Below are 23,384 nucleotides of genomic sequence, written 5' to 3'. Positions count from 1 at the left end.
TATGATACATTTGTATATTTTCATTGCCTGTAAAATATATGTCACTAAACAAAACACTGTTGAAGAATTAGAACAACAAATGTCTGAATATGTCTGTTATTTAAGACACTTGGATAACAGCTAGAACTGTACCACGCATTGATTACATGTGTGTTATATTACACTTACGGTATTTTACAGAAATGGAGTCAGTATAACGACTGGGGAGTCAGTATTCGTTAATGAAAATGATCCCCGGTCATTATTATTTTTAATAATATTGATTCCCCAGACAAAATTCAGGACGCCTATATACGTATAGCTCACTCAGAAGCTGTGAACATCCTCCTATCCTCACTCATCACACTCATCACAGATAAAAAGAGCTCTCTGAGAAAATAGCACGCTTTAACATCAGCCACCATTTTACTCAAACTAATCTACTAATCTACAAAACAAACATTTCCCTAATAAGTAATTATTGATCAAATATTTTGGGAACATAAAGCATATACATGCATGTTATGCCTGGCTTTCCTTAAAAAATCCAAAGATACCATTGTATAATGCAGTTGCAATATACAAAAACTTATATCAAATAATGATAAATATAAAGAGAAAACATTTCGCAATTTGAAAACATTGCAGAGTACTTATCATGGTTATCTAAGTAGTGAATGCCTTTGGGCAGAAAAATCGTGTCGGTTAAAGTCAATAGTAATATCTGACAGCTGAAAAATGTTGACCCGTACGTCGTCTCAATGTTGTCATATTATCCTTCTGGATCATTGATTCCATTATTTTACTGGCTTATGATTAAATTTTAATACCGCTTAAACCGGTGCTAAGGGGATGGGAAGATAGATGTTGCACCTTTTCATTATATCACACGAACAGTCTCATAAAACAATAACATAATGTTTAAGTAAGTCTGCCTCTATAACTGTCTGCATATAGACTTGAACCTAAGATTAGAACGTAGGTCATTGGTAAGGTCAAAGTCAAATAAAAGCTGAAGAGAATGTAAGATTTAAGTTGTTACAAGAAAAGAAGCTTTCTTGTCGTTAATAATTTCAGATCAATTAGATCAGGTTTCTGTGGGGGTAAGAGAGAGACATTTTCTTCAAAGGAGTCAGTATTTTATAGATAAGGGTTCAAGTACCACTACCATCAAGCACATATTCTGCAATTACCATATTCAATTTTACCGTTTTGGGCGTTCTTAAAATATTTTGTATTTTTCTAATTTCTAAATTATAAATATATTGCCTTGTAAATATTGTCATAAAACTGCTAATTAAAAATATACCTTATCTAATTAATGAGTCACAAATACTCTGTAGCACTTACCATTTATCATCATAAGAATTATCTAGCCTTTCTTTCAAAGGTAGACTTCTTGCATTTGGAGTATACTAGAATGATCCAAACAGTAAAAATAAGTAAGTAAGTAAGTAAGTAAATATTTTATTATAGTGACATGTGTATGACAGTTTACAAATAACGAAATTAAATAATTTAACATAACACCCGGCCCAACGGACCAATAAGTCACCTGAAACATATATACATTATAAATAGTTCACATGAAATTATTAAACTGTACACATCATCAATATTACAGGATAAATATTTCAACGATTAAACAAGGATTTCTTTCTTTTACAATAAGCATTAACAAGGTATTTAGCTACTTTTCGTGGAAAACTTACAACAAGATATTTCATTTTCATATCATCGTTCATGCTCATAAAATCTTCATTCATAAATTGTTCACTAAAAATGTCTACTCTGATGTTGTTGTAAAAGGGACACTGGACTAAAAAGTGTTTTTCATCTTCTATTTTATTATCTGGACAAAACAAACAAATTCTCTGCTCTGGTGTTTCACTGATATAACGTCCAGTTTCAATCCTTAACGGGATAGAATGCCACATCTAAATTGAGATAACATTGATCTTTCATTTTTATTCAAATTTAACTGTACATATTTTTCTGTTATAAAATTGTCCTTAAGGGTAACATAGGTTCGTAATTTCGGTACTTTTTGTATGTCAGTTTTCCAAATATCCGTATAATATTGAGTTATCCTGGTCTTAACGTAATCTAAGCTTATAACGGTTTTGTTCTCAAAATGACTGACCAAGTTCAATTTTGTCATAACTGTTTTAACGTCACTGCACCAATTATTACTGCATTTATTGTAGTCCATGTTGAAGACGCGTTTAGTAATCCTATTATCATTGAATAAAATAAGCCTATTCCAATATCGTATTATTGATATCCAACGGCGATAGTTACTTGGTAGCCATCCCGTGTCTCAGTAAGTGCAAGTTTTGGGGCGAAACGATGAAACACCGAGATAATAGCGTATAGCACGGTATTGTATATTGTCTATTGATTGGTAATGTTTGAATCCCCATACAGAAGCACAATAGTCTAAGATTGGTATCACACATGATTCGAACAGTTTTGTAAATGATTTATATCCACAATCTTTATAGTTATGAATTTTAGAAATAATATTTCCCAATGCACGACCAGCACCTTTTGCCAAAGCTTCACAGTGATATGAAAAATCCCCTTTATCATTAAGAACAACACCAAGATACTTATATCGATCCACTGTTTCGATAATATTTTCACCTACATGGAAACTAAATGTAGTTCTGCACAGCACGAGATTTTCTAAAAATGCATGCACTTGCTTTTCTCTGTATTTATTTATAAGCACACGCCACTTTTTACACCAGCAATGTAGTACATTCAGCATGGCTTGTAAATTTTCTTCGTTTCCGGCTATCAAACATATATCATCTGCGTATAAGAGAATAGATAGTTTTGTGTCATCGTCGATGCTGACCCCAATGTCAAGGTCGTTTATTTCTTTTACCAGGTCATTAGCAAATAATATCGCGAAAATTGTTGGCGATAAATTGTCTCCCTGCTTGAGGCCATTGTCACATGAGAACCATTCTGTTAGTTTGTTGTTACTACGGACACATGACGTAGATTGAGCATAAATACTTTTTATTGAGTTGTACATTTTACCATCTATGTGATTGAGGAGTAACTTATAGAGCATCATATCTCTATCAATAAAGTCAAAGCATAACTGTTTTGTCATTATTACGAACGATGCTATTCAGTGTGAAGACATGATCTTCACATGATCGATTTCTTCTAAATCCATTTTGCTCATCCGCTAAAATGTCATTTTGTTCTAAAAATTTCGTTAAGCGTTTATTCATAAATGAGCTGTACAGCTTACTGACACATGACAACATGCAGGCTAATACCTCTGTAATTCATTGGTAAACGTTTATCTGACGAACTGTCCTTTAAAATTGGACAAATAATAGCTTTTCGCCAGCTAGATGGTATTTTGCTGGTATCAAACACTAATTGAAAGAGTTGTTGTAAAACTCCTATAACAGGGGGGAATTTAAGTACACTATAGGGAATTTCGTCATATCCGGTGGCAGATTTTGATTTCGCATGCATAATGATGCTAGTTATTTCATCAATAGTAATATTACTATTCAAAACTTCGCTTTGCTCATATAATGGATCATTCAAATTGTTTTCAATAAGAAGTTTGTGTGTTTTCGCTTGAATGTAATGGGTATCATCAAATGCATCCTGGTCCTGGTTTGAACATGCGCATAAATTCTGAAAGTCTATCCTCCATTTCTCAAATACTATATCCTCATTATTTATCGGGACGCAATTACTATCAATTATTTCAATACGTATAGCAGTGTCTTTTCTAGGGCCTAAACGTTTTATTTTTTCCCAGAAATCTTTGGGATTGCTTGAGCACATATCTTCAATTTCAGTAGCCATATTTCTCCTGTATTCGCGTTCACTTCGTCGCAGCACTTTATCAAACTCATTTCTTGATTCAATGTACTCGCGTCGTAATACCGTTTTGATGTGTCGATTCCCTGTGCATTTTAGGAAAATCCGTTCCTTATTGTGCATAATATTCCAAAAGTTCTGTTAATGTTTGATTCCAATAAGGTTTTTTTGGTGCGAAGTCTTTTATTTGTACATTTTGATGCACTATATTTCGGTATTTGTGATTTCATTTCCGTAATGATAACGTCACATAGATTTTCGTATATCAAGTAAATATCTTGTTGGTTTTCTCGACAGCGTTCAATTTGTGAAATAATTTCTAGTAAAGCTAATCTAGATAACTCGTTATTCATAAAGTCTTCGGGTATTTTGTGTAGCTTAAATCGTGCACTATTAATTTCCGGATATTTTGACTGTTCATGTGTGGGTTGATAGACAGACAACCGTAATTCGGTCAATAGAACGCAATGATCCGGTAAACGTGATCTCACTCCTAATAACCCGTGAAGACTGTATTTTTCAACAATAGAATTGACAGTTACTGTCTGGAAATTTAAACAATTATGAAAAACATCGTGCGGTACACACATATAGTCCACTACTGCTTTACCTTTACGGGATATAGAGGTATAATTATCATGTGATTCGTCGAATCTACCGTTAAGGACGCAACATTTGGCTTCGTTTAAGAATTCTAGCAACTCATGACCATGCTGATTAATAGATTTATCTATAATTTTTCGTTTAGGAATGGTATCAATATCGTCCAATATGTCGGATAGGGATCCAATACGGGAATTAAAGTCTGCCGCTATAATTATACTGTCTGCCTCACTATTCATGTATATCTGCGCTAGTAAATGTGAATAAAATCCTTGCGCATCGCGACCTCTGGAAGAGTTTTCCGGTGGTAGATAACATGAAAACACTATTAATTCGTAACCTGTTACTATATGTACCAGCTTTAAGCCTAGTATCCCATCTACAGTTTTATCAATAACTGATATATCAAAATTTTCTTGAATACGTTGATGCACTAATATACCTACGCCGCCAGTAGACTTAGGAGCATTTCTATGTATTTCCAAGCGATTAAATCCGTACCAAGTATAATCCTCAACACTTATTACAGATTGATTTGCTAAATGTGTTTCACATATAGAAAATATATCCGCATTCACACACTTTATTAGACGTTGACGTAACTCATTGTTTACATTAGTCCAACCACACACGTTTAGATGCGCTATTTTAATCAATTCATTAAGCAGGGGTGATTCCTAGTCATTATGTTGTTGTTGTTGTTGTTGTTGTTGTTGTTGTCGAGTAATATGTATTGAGTGTTGCGAGCAAATCCAAGCTAGTATGTGCCATTCCCTGCACAGGCGTTGCCACATTTTTCTTGCCAATATTGGTCAAATTATCATAAAATGATCTCCCCTTGATCATAGTATATATAGTAAACGGTGCTGGATCATAATGATCAAGGGAAGATTATTAATTAACAATTTAACCAATATTGACAAGACAAATGTGCCAGACGCCTATGCTTTCCCAAATCAACATATGTTAAAAAGCTATAAAATAAAATCACATAACACATTTGCGCAATTTGTAAAAGGCCAAAATAGTAAGTAGATACTGCATGTGTTAAAAATAAGTTCTTACCAGGTATTGTCTCTTTTCTATGTTTTGTGTTTTATTCATTAAAAATGTTTAGTTTCTTAGTATTTTTTTTATTCTTTTAATTACAATTTGTAAAACTTAGTTAATAATATCATCTTTTTTAGAAACATTAATGTTGTTTCTTAAACTTTTCCGTAAAGATTATCTATTATTAGAATAGTAATGTAAACAAATGGGTAGCCTTAAGCATTTGTTAAATAAATTTTGGTTGGCTGTAATTTGCAGACCATCCGGATAAGTTGAACATACAGTGCCACCTGTATGTAAATGTTAGTTCCCTCTGGGACACAGAAGTTCATTTAACCAGGCATCTCAAGTAGTTTTAACATTCTGACACTAATTCTTTGAAAAGATAACATCTATAAAAAGTTCTTTAACCTTTTAACCCATGAGCATAATTATTGCAAAAAAATGCTTCAATACAATGAAACTTGACACAAATGTTGACTAGACCATAGCCTCTGTAACAACATGCTCAATAGTAAATTTCCTGTTACCATGGCAACGGGGGACGTCTCAAAATTGCCAAAAATCACTATTTTGCATTGTTTTTTCCATCAAATATGATAAACAAGATCATCAAGGAAAGGCGGCGTTCAATGAAAGCAGCCCCCAAACTGATTTCAAAGTGCTGCAACTTCTCAATGAATTGAGATAGAGTAAAAGGCTTTTCAGCGTTGGTTACTAGTTACTCCAAGATCGACCTGAGGCCATTTTTAGCCTGTCACATGTCCAAAATTTTCTTGGCGATGAGGGGGACTACCGCCCCCCTTCACCCCCCCCCCCCAAAAAAAAACAGAAGGGGGCAAATATCCCTTCTGGCAACCCCCTGATGTAACATTTGGATGGGGGAAGGCGCCGAAAAAGTGGTCACTTTTTTAACAACATTTCCCCAAACGAATTTTCCATTGTTTGAGTCCTCAGAAAAAAGGGGGGACAAAAAGCCGTCGAAACACGCTTATATAAGGGAAAAGGTTAACAAAAAATGATGAAAAACCTTGGAATTACCCAAAAACTAGTTTTTCCATGTTAACACGTGCACTAACACCTAATTTTGGTGAAAAATTGTTGTGTTTTGACATTTTTTATTTTATATCTGATATAAGTGTATTACAATTGTAAATTAACTATTTCATCTCATTCGACGAAATTTTCTTTTCTTTTTTCCTTCTTTAGACAAGTGGAAATTTAATGATATTTCTTTACACATCGGTCCCCTGCACATAGGACAGGTGGCAGGATTTAATTTTTCTATAATTGTATCGTAACATTGTTTACAAATGTAATGTAAACATGGTGATATCACAAACGTTGATTTCTCCTCCGTGCAGATTATACATTCTTTCTCAGTATTTTTATCTACCTGTATCCTTAATATTTTATTTTTCATACTTTCTCGTTGCTTTTCCGTGATTCTTTGCTTTTCCGTGTTAGGGAAATCGTGCAAATTTAAATAGTTTATTATATCTTCACTGTTATACGCCATTTTCACTCAATGATGTTTTGACATAAACATATTTATATAGAGGGCCCAGATCTACTTGAATGTTGTACAATATCTCTTTTTGCATAAGTTTAAATCATAAACAGTAATATTTTTAACAAAGTATCACATATATTATCCTTTTAATTTACAAGTAAATGTAAATTTCTAAAACAAAAAGTAAAACAGAATCGACCCAGATGTCATTGTCATCAGATATTTAATAAATTGTATATAATTAAAGCTTAATCAATGCTCGATAACTTTGCTATAACGGGTACACCCTCAATAGCTTTCAATCTGAAGATAACACTATTCTAAAAATAAATTTTACCTAATCACCACTCTATCACCTGTGCTGACTTTCGGACATGCGATTAGGGCGAACACATAATACATGTAATAAGTCAACGGATATTTACTTTGTTTACATGCAATATTTAAAGAAATTTTATACAATTGTAAGAAGCAAACAAGTTGGAAATGGAATTTAGTGTGAAAAGGAAAGGGACATTAAAACACTGTGCTTAAGTTAAAGAAAAACACTATTAATTGTGGATGATTTTAGCCACAAATATTTAGTGTGAGACAAAGTTTAGTTTATTTGTTTGTTATTTACGTCTTATCCATGCATATTTACATAGTATAAAACATTTATAAAATACAGTTAGAAAAAGCATGGCCAATCTATCACAGATTTATAGGAGACTGTCGTTATACAACTTAAAATTACTAAATAACATAAAAAATAAAAATGATTAAACATTTTATATTGTTACTGAGTATAATACTTTCCTATTCACATCTACAAAACTCTAATGATATATTCTATCCTGACATATGAACATTGATAAAATATGATGTTGTAATAAATAATGTGTGAGACAGTAACATTTATTAACCTTTACTTGTTTAAAAAATAGATTACCATTGCTAATCCATACTATAAGATCTGCCCCTATAATAATGAAGATTAAGATAACTGTTTTAAAAAAATTAGATAAAAACACCTATAAATACCTATATCAACCCTGATCAGACCAGAGATGAACTGATTAGCAATGACTAAATGGTTATCTACATTTAGCTACAAACATAAAAGCATTTTCCTTAAATAAATAAAATGATACATTTCATGTACATTTTAAAAAGAATTCTACATTTAAATAGAATAAAGTTAGGTAAGTGTAACCCTATTAATGAACGTTTGAGAAGTATATTATAACAGGTTTTGGCAGTTAATTTGGCAATTTCGGGATTTGACAGTACAAACATACTTTTTTGTTCATCATTCATATTAATAAAATCAGAATTGATATCCTTGGCTTTATCAAATAAAACCTTTCTAAGAAGTTGGTAAGCAGGACATTGTGTTAACACATGTATAAACTTGTGTTTCAACATTTTGTTTACAAATTTGATAGATCCTGTTATTAACATCTAAATTCTCATATCTTCCTGTTTTCAGACGGAGGGGTGCAACTTCACATCTAAAGTTTGCTAATGCTGATCGATGCTTTATAGGCATTAGTAAATATACATATTTTTCAGTTTCATACTGCTATTTAAACAGTTGATATGTGCGTAATTTGTTTCTGGTTCTACAAACAGAACCAGTTGGACTAGATATACGTTGTTTCCATTCATTAATAAACTAATTCATACTATTTTGCCCAACCATATCACAAAATTTCCTAGATGACAAAACTTTACATGTATCTAATATATGTGATAAAGTTATCAATTTTAATGTTCTACAAAGTTGAACTGCCAGTTTTTACATCTAGTGCTAGATCTAGAATAACAATATGCATAAACATTATAATTCAGTCTATCTCTCTTCATTCTATGATATCTATGCCACAGCCTAGCTACCGATACACTTTTAAAAGCCAATCACTCTCGAATATGTTACTTAAACTAAGAATACTGGTGTGAAAACCTAAGTAGGTCTAGAATTTTTGGTTCCTTAAGTTAAACGACTAAAGTCTGTCATGCACTGAAAAGTATTCAATTAACAATGATTGTTTAATTTAATATATGATAGAAACAGCAGTCTCAGTGTCTTGAGGGTGTATAACCAATCATTATAATGCAGCTGCAAAATGCATACAGTGGGAATGTCGATATTTAAGTGATATTCACCTCTGTAAAGCAAAAATAAAATCGACAGAAGAGTTTGAAAATTAAACAAGAAAACAAACAAAGAATCTTTCAATTATTAAATGTCACAGCGAATGACCAGAGGACCTCCTAATTGCTCGGTTATTATGTTGCACAGTTTCCGCATTTTAAACTATTTTAAAATATTGAACATGGAACTCTTGCGCAAATACCAGGTAATAGAAAAGATAACGTTACCTAGACAGAACTGAAAATACGTTTAATGGAAATAAAGAAATATTTTGTCAATTCAAATGAATAAGATAAATTTTCATACTAGAAACAAAAACTGATTATGCGCTAGTGTTGTGACATTTTGAATTACGTGTTCTTCCCCAACCCCTGACACCATACTACCTTATTTCAATGAACTTGATAAAATTTATTTATTCAAAGCGCAAATTTTATCAATTTTGGATGCAAGCTGATAATAATTAACAAATCTTCAATGTGAAACAAAATGTATAACAGTGTTCTGCTCAGTACTTAGATACCATTATGTTTAACATAACATAACATAACATAACAAACCATAGCTTAACATAGCATTATCTTTATTTCTCACAATACATGTAACCATGCATGTATGAGGAATTTTCAATAAATGCTATAAACATAATAATGAGGCTTACAAAGGATGAGCTGAAAACATTTTGAAAATCAATCAAACATGCAGATTATTAATTACAAATACACGAACATGCCAACCATTACATTCCTTTCTTACCGGAAGAAAAAAATGTGCCGAGGAAAAAAAACAACACAAAGCAGTAGCCCATTTTTAAAGATATTTAGAATAAGTGTATTGTCTAAGCTATATTTTAACTGAATAAGCATTGCCTATAAAATACATGTCACTTTACAAAACACTGTTGAAGAATTAGAACAACAAATGTCTGAAAATGTTTCAGTTATTTAAGACACTTGGATAACAAAACTGAACTACGCATTGGTTACATGTGTGTTATATTACACTCACGGTATTTTATTTTTAAATGGGATCACTTTAACGACCGGAGAGTCAGTATTCGTTAATGAAAATGATCCCGGTCATTTTTTTTAAATAATATTGTCCCTCCAGACATAATTTAGGACGCCTATATACTGTGAACATCCTCCTCTCATTCTCAGAAAAAGAACACTCCGAGAAAAAAACACGAAAATAGCACGCTATTCTAAGTATGTGTTATTCAATGGTGGCTGGTTTTCAGATAGCTAGGACACACTTTTCACAGTATTTCCGACTTGCAAATTGCTATTTAATGTATGTAAATGATAGATAAAGTATTAATATACAGAAAAAAACCAAGGGACCTGGATTATGCACGCAATATTTAGCCTAAAAATGGTGAATGTAAAAGTTTTGCTCCGAACAAGCATTTTACAATAACCTTTAAGTGTGACATTAACCTTTAACTTAGAAACCTGGTTCATGCACGTGACACTGCTTCTCATGGTGGTGCTATTTCTATGAAGTTTCCTAAAAGGATGTAGGAGATATGCTCTGGACAAAATCTGTATATTTTTCATCTTGACCATGCATATATTAACCTGTTGCACACCGTATTCATGATATTGACCTTTTGTGCTTCAATCCCTCAATAAATCATTAATAAATGGCCCGAATACACATGTTCATATTTTTATCTGACCTTTGACCCCTATGTAGGACATTGACCTGGGATACAGGGACCTGAATTTTGCAGCGACACTCCGTCTAACAACGGTGAACATTTGTGCCAAGTTATGTTGAAATTCATCCTTGTAGAAGTTTTGCTCAGGACAAGCGTTTTTCAATGACCTCTAAGTGTGACCTTGACCTTGAACCTACAAACCTTGTTTATGCGCATGACAATGAATCTCATAGTTGTGAACATTTCTGTGAAGTTTTATTAGAATCCCTCCATGTGTGTAGAAGATATGCTCTTGACAAAATCTCAATATTTTATTATCATTAGTGACATTGACATTGCATACATATACATTAACCTAAATTATATGTTTCACACACGTAGGCATGATAATGACCATTTGTGTTTCAATCTCTTAATTATTGATGACTAAATGGTCCGAATACACATTTTCATCTGAACTTTGACCACTATGTGTGAACTTGACATTCGCCCAAGGGACCTGAATTTTAAACGGGACACTCAGCCACACTATGGTGAACATTCGTACCAAGTTATATAGGTTATATTGAAATTCCTTTATGCATGTACAAGTTTTGCACCTGAAAATCGTTTTTCTATGACCTCTAAGTGTGACCTTGATGTTTCACCCTGGGACATGGATTGCGCGTTTGACACAGTGAACATTTCAATGAAGATTTATTAGCATTCCTCCATGCGTGTAGGAGATATGCTCCGGACGAAATTGGACACCGGGCGAAATTTGACATCGCCCGCCCGACCACCAGACTGCTCGCCCGCCAGGGAAGAAACTATAATAATTCCTGTTTTTCAAACGGGCGTTTAAAAAGTGATCTCTCGGAAGCAATAAAAACAGTAAAACTACATAAAAAATTGTAGACTCAGTTTGATTGGGTCTGTACATGAGGGATAATGAAAACGTGCTACATCCTGCCGTTGTAATGGGGGAAAAAACGATCACTCGGAAGCAATAAAAACAGCAAAATTACATGAAAATTGCAGACTAGGTTTGATTGAGTCTGAACATAAGGGATAATGAAAACTCATTAAAAGCTTATGAAACTCATTTCATATCAGGAAGTCATTTCAAATGAGTGAAAATTGTCATATTTGTGAAGAGCACACACAATTTTTATATACCCGTGATCTTTCATAATTTGAGGGGTTACGACATGAACCATTCAATGTCTGTCATTCGTGCGTAAATTAAAGGCAGAAAAATTTCTTGTATTCTTGATTATATGGAAAAGTAAATTTCCTTTTCAATTAATTGATTCCCTTCAGTTTTTGAATGCTTCATTAGAAACATACGTGTCCAATCTAGCAACAAAAGCATCAAAACATTTTCCATGTCCTCCTCATTGAAGCCTTTTACTTCGCAAAGGCGTATTCCCCTATGACTTTCTGACATCCCCAGACTGCTTTAAACAATCATATTTACCAACAAAAGAGCATTTCTATAACAAGTTAAAATACAATGATAAATGCACCGGAGGTTATGAACATGCTCAAAAGTTTGGCAGACATTTTATTTGAGTAATTTTTGCCCAGTACCACGATACTTGAAAACTGATGTTTTGCTTTTAGCATACGTTTTTAAGAACTTCAGATTATTGTGTTTAGTGCCTTATCATTTAGATCCCACATATTACTATGCGTCACCTGGGCTTGCATGACACGCCATATTAAGAAATACAGGCATCGAACTACAGTTACTCGATGATATTGACATGGTTCTTTTGATTAAAGAGGGTATTAGAGGAGGCGTGTTCATGATTTGTGAAAAAAGTATGCTAGAACCAAAAACCCCCAACTTTCTGAGTATGATCCATCAAAGCCTTAAAAACATATAACTTACCTGGTATGAATAATTTATATGAATTCATGTCTAATCCCCCCTCCCTTTTTGTATGGTTATCAGAAGAACAAATGTAATCTCTAGACATAATGAACATTAGTGATAATGTAGAGACTGTATATATCGTTGAGGTGGACTTAGATTATCCAATTCCCTACACGACCAAGATAGTGACTGAAAAGATGACTGTGACAAATGACATGCTGTAATGTTCCGTGAGAAGCTGGCCTTAAAAGATTAAACCTCTAAAAGGCTAGTACAAATGTACCTAAATTGAGGTCAAAATCAAAATATGTGGTCCACTATAGAAATTTGAAATTAAATCTGTCACATGGTCACAAGCTGACTAAAATACATTACGTTCTAGCTTTCATTACGTCAGCTTGGCTGAAACACTACATTGATTTTAACAGAGACGCCAGTTGGCCACCACGATCACATTTGCATTTCTTTTTACAAATTAAAGAAAAATCCAACCTTTGGTAAAACCTTGAAAAACATGAGGAAAAGAAAAAAATAGAGCTAATCAACATTTCAAAACGGCTTAGAAAAAAGTATGTGCCAAATCAAAATTTCAGTTGCCTACTTGACTATATCAGGTAAAATATCAAGGTAATAATACGAGCCTTTATGCGTGAAATATCTATACATCAACACCTTACGTATAATTCTTTCGGCGAAGCTATCGTGTGTAATATTTCGAGTGACGTAGTGATTGATTTCTTGTTTATAGAGAAATGTTTGCACCTATCTAATTTACCATTCACTTCCTGGATCCGTTTTCACTTCTTTTGGTTTACGTCCTGATTCCAGTATTTCTGTAAAACCATCTATTATGGAGTCACATCACGTTTATTCTTCAACGGAACAACCCACAAATGACGAGGAAAAACATCTATAGCGATGAATAAGTATTTGATTTGATCTTTTCTTTTGCTAAACTAGATACCTCTGCCAAGTCAACATCCCAGAGAAAATCTAGGCCTTGAGATATTACTTTTCTAGTTTTGAATTAATAATGAAGAAGTCTGTATAAACTGTACGCATCCACTCTGTAACCACTGTCTAATGGCGTGAATACCTACTTCTTCAAGATTTTTTTCAGGCCCTGCTTATCTTATTGGACGTAGAAATTTTGGAAGTCATCTTTCCAACTCATTTTTATAAAATGATAATAAGTTTACATGATATCTGATAGTTACATATTTATAAAGGCGCGTGTCTTTTCACACTTAGTTAAACCAAAGCTATTTGAACAGAGGATGTGCACGCATCGTATGGCCCCCTTGAATCAGATTGCCGAGTGTTTTGATATTCTTTCTGCTTTGTATCAAAGGCAAAAATAAAAACACGTTCCCTGTATGAAACCCCAGAAAAAGGATACAGTTTGAATATGATTTTTCTATCGTTATCCCTTTCCCTGTCAACCAAGAAAAAATGAGCAAGTCAACGAGCATATTCTTTTTTTATCCCCGACAGACTCTGCGGGTAACTATTAGATGGTGCATGTATGGGTATACCATTTAACTCTGTCACATTACAATGAATAGGTCTCCAAACTATGATACAATTAAATAACTATTGAATTTATTTTTAGGCTCTTTGGCATTAAAGTAAACTTTAGAGATCATATAAATTCACTTAAACATTTTTGATAATTTGTAAGTAATTTAAGCAATTTCTTTTTACAAAAGTAATTAAGGTTAATTTATATCTTTTCTTTGTTTTAAGCGGCAGTCATCTTGAATTATTAGATTCCATTATTGTTAGTTTAACTTTATAACTTTTAAACAGGGGTCCTACTATTTTGATTTATAGGTATAACAGCCCAGAATCATTAGATTAAAGGTTATTTTTCATTCTCAGTTTATAATTACATTTATTACAACTGGTTTAAATCTTTCTTCGATAATCATACTTTTGAGTAAAATAAGAACAGTTTCTATCAACTGTTTCATATTGTCAACTGGTTAAGCTTAGTAATATTTTAACAAAACGTTAGTTTATTAAAAAATTGGTTGGTCAAAACTTATTCAATATTTGTGTTTTATTTCCCTTTGCATTCAACGGGTGATGTCATCAAGACAGATTTTTCCCATTACTGAGCAATCTTAAACTGAGCAAAAGTAAATATTAGGTAATAAATTACAACATTCTATTTATAGAAATGGGTTTATATTTTCAACAACACAACATACATTATAGTAAAGAATTTACAGGACTGTAAAAAATAACAGATCTATAGACGATGTTTTACGATAGACGCCCTGTCAGATGATGACAAAAGGATTCACTTCATCCCTTGGAATGAAGTAAATCTTTTAAGTGAAGATGGCTTATCACCTAATTGTCATTGTACATACATTACACATAGGACTGGACATTGTTATACGTCATCTTATACACTTACATATTATGAATTATTTTTATCGCATTCAATGCTTTCTTTTTCTCTTTCTTTTTTTTCGTCTTACCAGTCGAAATTTAATGATATTTGTCCTTTTCATCGGTCCTCTGCACATTGGACACGTGGTTGAAGTCATTGAATCGAAACATTGTTCGCATATGTAATGTTTACATGGTGCTATTACAAAGTCAGATTTATCCTCATAGCAGACCCCTATGCAATTCTTTTCAGAATTTGGGCCTGCTTGTAATTTAAGTATTTCATTTTTCATATCTTCTCTCTGACTCTCAGTAGTAAGATCATCGAGTAAATTTAAGTAATCAAGTATATTTTCTTGGTGATATGCCATATTCACATATTACTGTTTTGAAATACAGATATTTATATAGAAGGCCCAGATCTACTTGAATCTTGTACAATATCTCTTTTTGCATACATTTAAATCATAAACCGTAATACTGTTAACAAACTGTCATATATATTATATTTTTATTTTTCAAGTAAATGTAAATATCTTTAAAAAAAAGAAAAATAGAATCCTAGAATCGACCCAGGTCTAATTATCATCGGACATTTAATTCATTTTAAGAAATTAGGGCCAAATCCATGCTCGATAACTCTGCTATAACACTAATAGCATGTTAATGAATTATTTATAAACGATATACCAGCCGTTTGAAATTGATATTTTTGTATCGCCGTGAAGCGCACTATAGTATGGGGTAACATTATAGGGAAATGGTACAAGCGCATAGTTCACGCTGCATTTCATGAATCTATTTACATACATAAAAATGATCTCTTCAATGATTATAAATGAAAAATATGACTGATACTACAACATTGTATAATTATATTTGGTTATATTTTAGGAATGGGAACTACTTCTCTTCATCCAAAATAATGGGTAATTTCGGCATCCCGTATCAGGCCTCATAACCAACGGTTATTCTATAATAAGAACATAGTGGGATTTCCATAAATTGAATGACGTGCCGAAAATGGATGTTTTAATACGAGTTTTTGTACGGGAAACACTCGCACTACATCTATTCTTTGGTTGATCAATATAGTTGTGTTCTGGTGAATTCAATGTGGGTTACTAACATGATCCGGAGGGCAAACTACCATCATCACTACCACACCTTAGTATTTCGCCGATGAGGGATAGCGAGGGAAATTTATCATATTATTTCGATATAACGGATTATAACAACTAAATGGCAGGTATGGGAATGTCAAGGTTATTCTCTATAATTTTGTAAATTTATATCCGAACCTAGATAAAACTAATTTGCGAAATAACCTTAACAGTCTTGTTCTGCCATTTGATAATTATTACTTATATTTTGTGGAGCAGTCAGACTGAAGACAAACGAACATTGGGCTACTTTGTAACCCAGGTGAATCATATCATGAAGACATAAACAATTACAAGAAAATGGAAGTGAACACACAAATGCGTCTTTATTGAAAATACAACTGCACCATGTGAATGATTGTACGTGTATATATAAACTTCTCGAGTCAGATGATAGAGTCAGAGAAACGAATGAGTCAAATAATGAGCAAGTTCTTACGAAAAATGATGAGGCAAAAGTAGAGAGCGAGTCAGAAAAAGAAAAGTCATCAGAAAGGGGCCTTACAGAAAGTTATTATACATCTGAAAGTAGCAAATCAAAAAAATGTTTGTAGGGAAACAAATAAATGTTAGCCATCTGTAGTAAACCAGACCAAAACAAAGAACATGAGAAGAAAATAGTTGATCAGAAGATGGTTGTGAGACATCTAAATGAAAAATATTAGTGTCCTGGTACATGTTTAATATCAGATGAAAATTGTAATGCTAAAAACAAATATTATTATACAGAAAAAGACAAAGTTAATAGAATTTTGCTAAGAAATTAAATGACCAACAGAACTATAAACTAAAAACAGATGAATATGTTTAAGTTATGATGCATGTCCTTCACTTCCCATATCTATTTAAGAAAAACTGATGATAATAATGATGATGATGATTATTGTACTACTAATGAAGTTAATGTACATTTAATTATTTCACAGCTCATGTTTATATGATATACTCAGTTAGTATATAATCATAATACCAGATACACTTTCAAGCACATATTTTATACACCCAGTACACTAGTTATGTGTTTTTCCTGCTGCTGTAGAAATCAACTATTTATCTATCTCACTCAGAATGTGTATGTCAGTACATACATTGTAAATAATGTGTTTCATATCCATTCATTGAAATTAAGTATTGAGTGAAATATGAAATCTAACCCAGGTCAAATTACTCGTATTGTCATATGAGCTGAGAAATACCATTTTTCTAACCCCTGTCAGTAATTTTACCCCGATTTTGATTCCAGTCTGATGTATAGGTAAGTCACAGGAGCTTATAATATACCTTGAAAAAAAGAAAAATCTTCTCGTAGTATATAGTAAAATTAACTTTATAGACTTTTCCAGACACTACAATACTTAAAGATTAGATGTTTGGCCAGTCATTTGGGATAATTACTTTATAAAGACATTTATTACAAAATAATTTTAAAATCTGGAAACAAGTGATCCCTCGGAAGCATTAATCACAACAAAATTACATGAAAATTGCAGACTCCGTTTGATTGAGTCTGTACATGAGGGATAATGAATAAGTGCAACATCCCTCACGCCACCCAGCAACGGTTTGAGCTTTACTCAAGAGCGGTACTCAATTCTCAACACTTAAAATCTTCTTTTATGAAATTATATATTGACAAGAGCCAAGATATTTCCATTAAACATTGCCTAGTAGATCTCTTTTAATGTTATATAAGTAAATCATGTCCCTGGGGTTAAAAATTGGTTCGCCTCCGGGGTCGCTTAGTTTACATAGACTTTGAAAACAAATATGTCAGTAAAATCTTCTTCTTAGAAATTCCAAGTGTTTAATAACCTCAGATCACCTTTCAAAATTCCATTTTATTTAGTTCCGTCCATTGTTTTCTCGTTTAGGGCACACGCATTTTTTTTACTTGGGGACCATATGCCGCTTTTCATGGAATGGCACTAACGTGTCACATTGAAGGTTCCATGGTAACCGCCATATGAACATGTGACAGGTCTGTTTTATCGGATTTTAACATAATTCATTGGCGTGTCACATATTTGCGATAAATTGTAGAGTAAAAATTTACCCGCGAGACGCGAATTTTTTTGCTGGGGGAGAGAATGTTGGAAAATACCTTATCGCAAAGGTATTTAGCTAGTGTAAAATACTAAAATAATTTTTTGTTGGCTGTACATGTTTTGATAGATGTACTTTAATTTGTACTGGTATTTGTTCTGGTTAGTACGAAAGCACTAATTGGTACAAATCGTTTAGTATATTAATACTGCAAGAGATATAGGTATTGTGTGTTGAAATATGCAATTGTACATTGACAGACTTATGACGGGACGTCATTTTACAAAGAGGGGGAGTATGTGACAGGTCCGAGTTTTATCAGGGTTATTCTGTGTTTGGTAAATATATTAGTTTTTAGCCTCGTTCTGAATGGTTCTATTTTTAATTCTTGATTTTCATTGGTCGTGGCATCGTTTCCGCCTATGCTGAGTTTTGTTCAAGTTTTTGGAGGGGTCTAGATGTGTTTGACATCTTTTGGAAGTTTTAGTTTTGTTTTTGTTGAAAAGGTTAAGTGTATTGTCAAATGGATTAATTGTATAGAGGTATGTTTTGACCTACTGTTGTTTACATCCATTTTCAGTAATGAGTGTTAATTAAATCGTGAGCTTTTGGTAACTTATTTAATACATAGAATTTATGTACATGAAACTATCAAAATGGCGGTACGGGACTACTTTCTTTAACAAATCTAAATATCACTTGATATCTTCAATATCTTATCACATGTTTTAATATAACCTCTAAATTTACAGTTTTACTGATAGTCACAGTGTGAGGAGGCGGTTGAGAGAGTTTATGCAGGTGTTAATTATAATTGTGGACAGTGCCATACACTGGTGAGTTAAATGATTGTTATTGTACATGTATGATGTGACTATATTGTTTTTAACAGATGATAACTTTATTTGTAAATTGTAATATTCAACCTTCTATGTTAAGGTTTAGTTAATAAGAGTGTAAGCCACTAGATTCCACTTACTTTATATATATGAAAGGCATCCTTTAATGTTTATGTATTATTTATTTGAGAAGATGAATTATTTCTTTCAGAGATTGTATTGTATTGCAAGTTATAAAGTAAGGATTTGTAATGTATTTTACAGGTCACCTTGTTGTTAATCACCTTGTATCTTACGTTTGGAGAGGAGTAGTTTGTGAAGTGGAATGGACATGATCATGATATAAAATATGTGTAACATATCAGGTGTTTTATATATACAGTATAATAATATTAAGTAGAACTGCTACATGGTGTTTCTTTTTATGTTTTGGATCCTTTTAAACAACCAGAACCTAACCAAGACAACATTTGGCGCCCAACGGGGGACGACACATCGAGTCGACAGGACACGAGACCCATACATCATAATATCGTGGTTCATTTCTAATATGTAGCAGTTATATCTGGAACTTTATTCACATATTTATTGTATTCACACAATCAGTTAATAATTCTTTCATCTTTAAATTTTAAGTGAATACATCAGGACTATACATAATTTTTTTTGTATTTATGTCATACATATATGGATTGTCATTGACGAACATTACTTGAAATATTTTTATTTCAAGTGTAATTATTAATCGCCTGGGATATTTGAACCATTTATTGTGTCAAGTGAATTATTTCATCAGTAACATACTGAATTGGAACACTGGGAAGAAGACCATTCATTAGACATACATCAACCGAGTAATTGAGGATCGATGGAACATTTTAAACATTTTTAGTTCATCAGTAAAAGTGACACTTTGTAGTGCATTGAATTTAAATATTTCAACAGTGATTTATTTATAGACACTTTAGATTGTGCTTATTTATTTATATTGTGAATTATTATGCATTGATACTTTCATATTTACAGGACTTGATAGGACATTAGTTGTTTGTGATATTGGTATCAGTCTTGTGTAACAGTTAAGTTGTGGAGCTAGTGGCTTAAGGTTACAGACCTGTGTATTTACAGTATTGTACAGTTGGTTCACAACAGACAGTGAGTAAGAGATATTTTTGTACATTAATTGCAGTCATTGATAAAATTCAGTCTGCTTCCCTGTTTCATATATACAAACAGTACAGTTGAATTTTTAATCCTTTACTGCAGTTTTGTATTTGTATGCTATTGTAGTAAGAAAGTGATTTCACTTGCATAAAATAACAAGTTTGGTCCTTGGTATCTTTCAACCTTTTTTTAAACAACTTTATCTCTATTTAACTTTCTCTATCTTGATAACATACTGATAACCTTAATTTTTGGTGAAAATACTGCCATTTTGATAGCCAAAAAACTTTTTATACAGTCTGAAAACTTCTGAACAGTTTGCTACATAATTTGATATACATGTACACTCATTTCTAAAACTGGGTCAGTACATTTAGGTTCTACTTTGGTTCTACTTTGATTGAATAATTATAGGGATTGATTAGTTTTGGGTTCTACTTGGTTGTGATATAACAGATTTACAGATTATAGGATTTTTCAGTTTGATTTTGATATATTTTACATAGTCCATAGCCTTGTTTAGGTCTGTGTTTGTGTTTTGGCAGGTACTTTGTTTACATTTTGGAACTACTTTCAGTCAGGTGCTTGTGTAGATTATATATTCATACACTGCATGTATATATAATTATCCCACCAATTTTGTTGGTTCTGATTGGTTGATAGACTAGCCTGACCTTTACCCCCACTGATTTTGCTGTTTTTGATTAGCTGAGTGACAACCTTGACCTTGACTAACTGGATATTGTCATTCTAAAATAAGAATTAGCCTCATTTTAGAATTTGTGTAAATGTAGACAGGAAATCCCCAATATACATGTACTATTGTTGACATACACATTGCTGAGTATCCCTTGCTAGAATTAATTGAACTAAATAGTTAACTTGAGCGTCCTAAAATATAAAGTTTGTTATTTATATAAACAATAAAGAGTTAAATAAGTGTTTGTGTGAAAATTCTGAATTGTACATACACACATTTTCAGAATTGATAATGTAAACAATTCATACAAGTGATTGTTTATGTAAATATTTAATGGTTTAACTTTATGATCTCATCATATAATTTGATTACATTGTGAGATTGAACAGAAACAATAATAAAATATTTTATGATTGATTTAAATTCAAAATAAAATTATTTTGATTAAATCAAAATTATAATTTAAAATTTATGTTATATATTGAATGAAATATTCCATATGTGACATAGTCTTAAATAAATATTTTTTTCTTTGCGTCGATAATCATATAGCTAGCTCGCGTCGTTTGCGTCGTATTTTACTTTCGAAAGATTTCGATAGAGTTTGTTAAGTTGTATAAAGATATTAAACAAGAGATATCTTGGTCCAATATAACTGAAAGTTGAAAAACATTTGAAATTGTGAAATTGGAGGAGTTGTGTTGTGATAAATAAGGGAAGTTGATAAAAGTTTGTGACTTGGTTGTTGAAATAATAGTGATAGTTGAGGAATATATTCAGGATTATATATTCTACACAGTGTCATCACAGATTCACAGTATTATATCAGTTAATACATAACTGAATTAAGCCATAATTGATAGTTCCAAACTTAGTGCAAAACTGTTTTATCAGTTTACAGGAAGTGAAAAGTGTAATAGAGAATTGATTGTGTATTGATATCCTATACAGCATTGGATTTGACATAGTGTTATAGTGTATATGGAATTTGTGTAACACATGAAGTGAAGTTATATACATGTGATTGTGTATTGTCATAGTGAAAGTGAAAGTAGCTTGTGTAAAGTAAAGTGAAAGTGAAAGTTATTTATGTAAAGAAAAGTGAAAGTAGCTTTGTGCACTTGAAATATTGAAAGGTGAATAGTACATAGTGAAAGTTATTTATACTTGAGAGTAAAGTGAAGTGATCATTGATCTGTGTCTGTGTTTACGTGTGTACTTAAGAAATAAATTGTGTTAATTAATTGTTTTATTAGACTTTAGATAATTGTAAAAGAAAATAATAATAAATAATTTAATTTGTTAATAGAAACTTAAAATAAATAGTAAATAATTATAATAATTAATTAATAAAATTAATAATTAAATTAAATTAATTTAAAATAAATGTTAATAAATTAATTTATTATAAATAAATTAATAAAAATAAACAAAATAATAATTTGAATTTATTGTAATACTAAATAGTTAAATAATAATTTAATAAATTATAATAAAATAATAAATTATAATAAAAATAAAATAAAACTTTAGAATTTAATTTGGTATTAGTGCAATAGTAACTTAGCTAAATTAAAACTTATATTATTTCTTTAGTGAATTGAAGTTGATTAAAACTTAGGAAATTAATTACACATAATTGTTTTATTTCAAATATAGTATACACAGACATTGATTTTTTTTTAATGTGAACAGTGATTGTGGAAAAGTGAATAGTGTTATTGAAATAGCTATTGAATAGTGTGTGAAATCTTACTTCGATTATTTAGAAGTGCTATCATTCAGAAGCAGGGCTCTCAGTAGGGTCAGAATTTCACGAGTCAAAGACTCTTTGGCCAAAATTTTCATGAGTCAAATAATTTTTTTCTAGTGTCATTTGACTACATGAATCATTTTTATGTTACAAAAATTACTGTTTTGGAGGTCATTTTGTGTAGATTCTAGTCTAAATTGATAATATTTACCATGGAAAAAATGCCTTGTTATAATGTATATAATAAAAAAATATTGTTATAATGTATATAATAAAAAAAAAATAGCATCTTTACAGTGAAAGATTAAATTAAGCAGCAGCTTTCTGATTTAAAGTTTAAAATATAAAGAAATATCTTTACTGGTATGCTATATATCATATAAACTTTAAATTCCAAAATGCACTAGGAATATTGAATGGAAAATAACAAATGGACAGGCACCCCAAGTCAATCAAAGACGTATAATAAACCTTTAAAAGCAATCAATAATTGACACCTCAAGTATGTAATTGTTATCAGTTGTGTAGAGCTATTTTTAGCGCTGTCAAATTGCATCCAATGATGTCACGCTTCAGTGCACAGGCTATAAACAATGCTGTGTATTACACACGGTGACATTTTTTTAAGTGTGATTTGAACATGTGTAGGATTTGA

This window comes from Ruditapes philippinarum, unplaced genomic scaffold, assembly GCF_026571515.1.
Source record: "Ruditapes philippinarum isolate M1 unplaced genomic scaffold, ASM2657151v2 ctg6017_1_1_1_1, whole genome shotgun sequence".
Lineage (NCBI taxonomy): Eukaryota > Metazoa > Mollusca > Bivalvia > Venerida > Veneridae > Ruditapes > Ruditapes philippinarum.
This window is presented reverse-complemented; position numbering follows the sequence as displayed.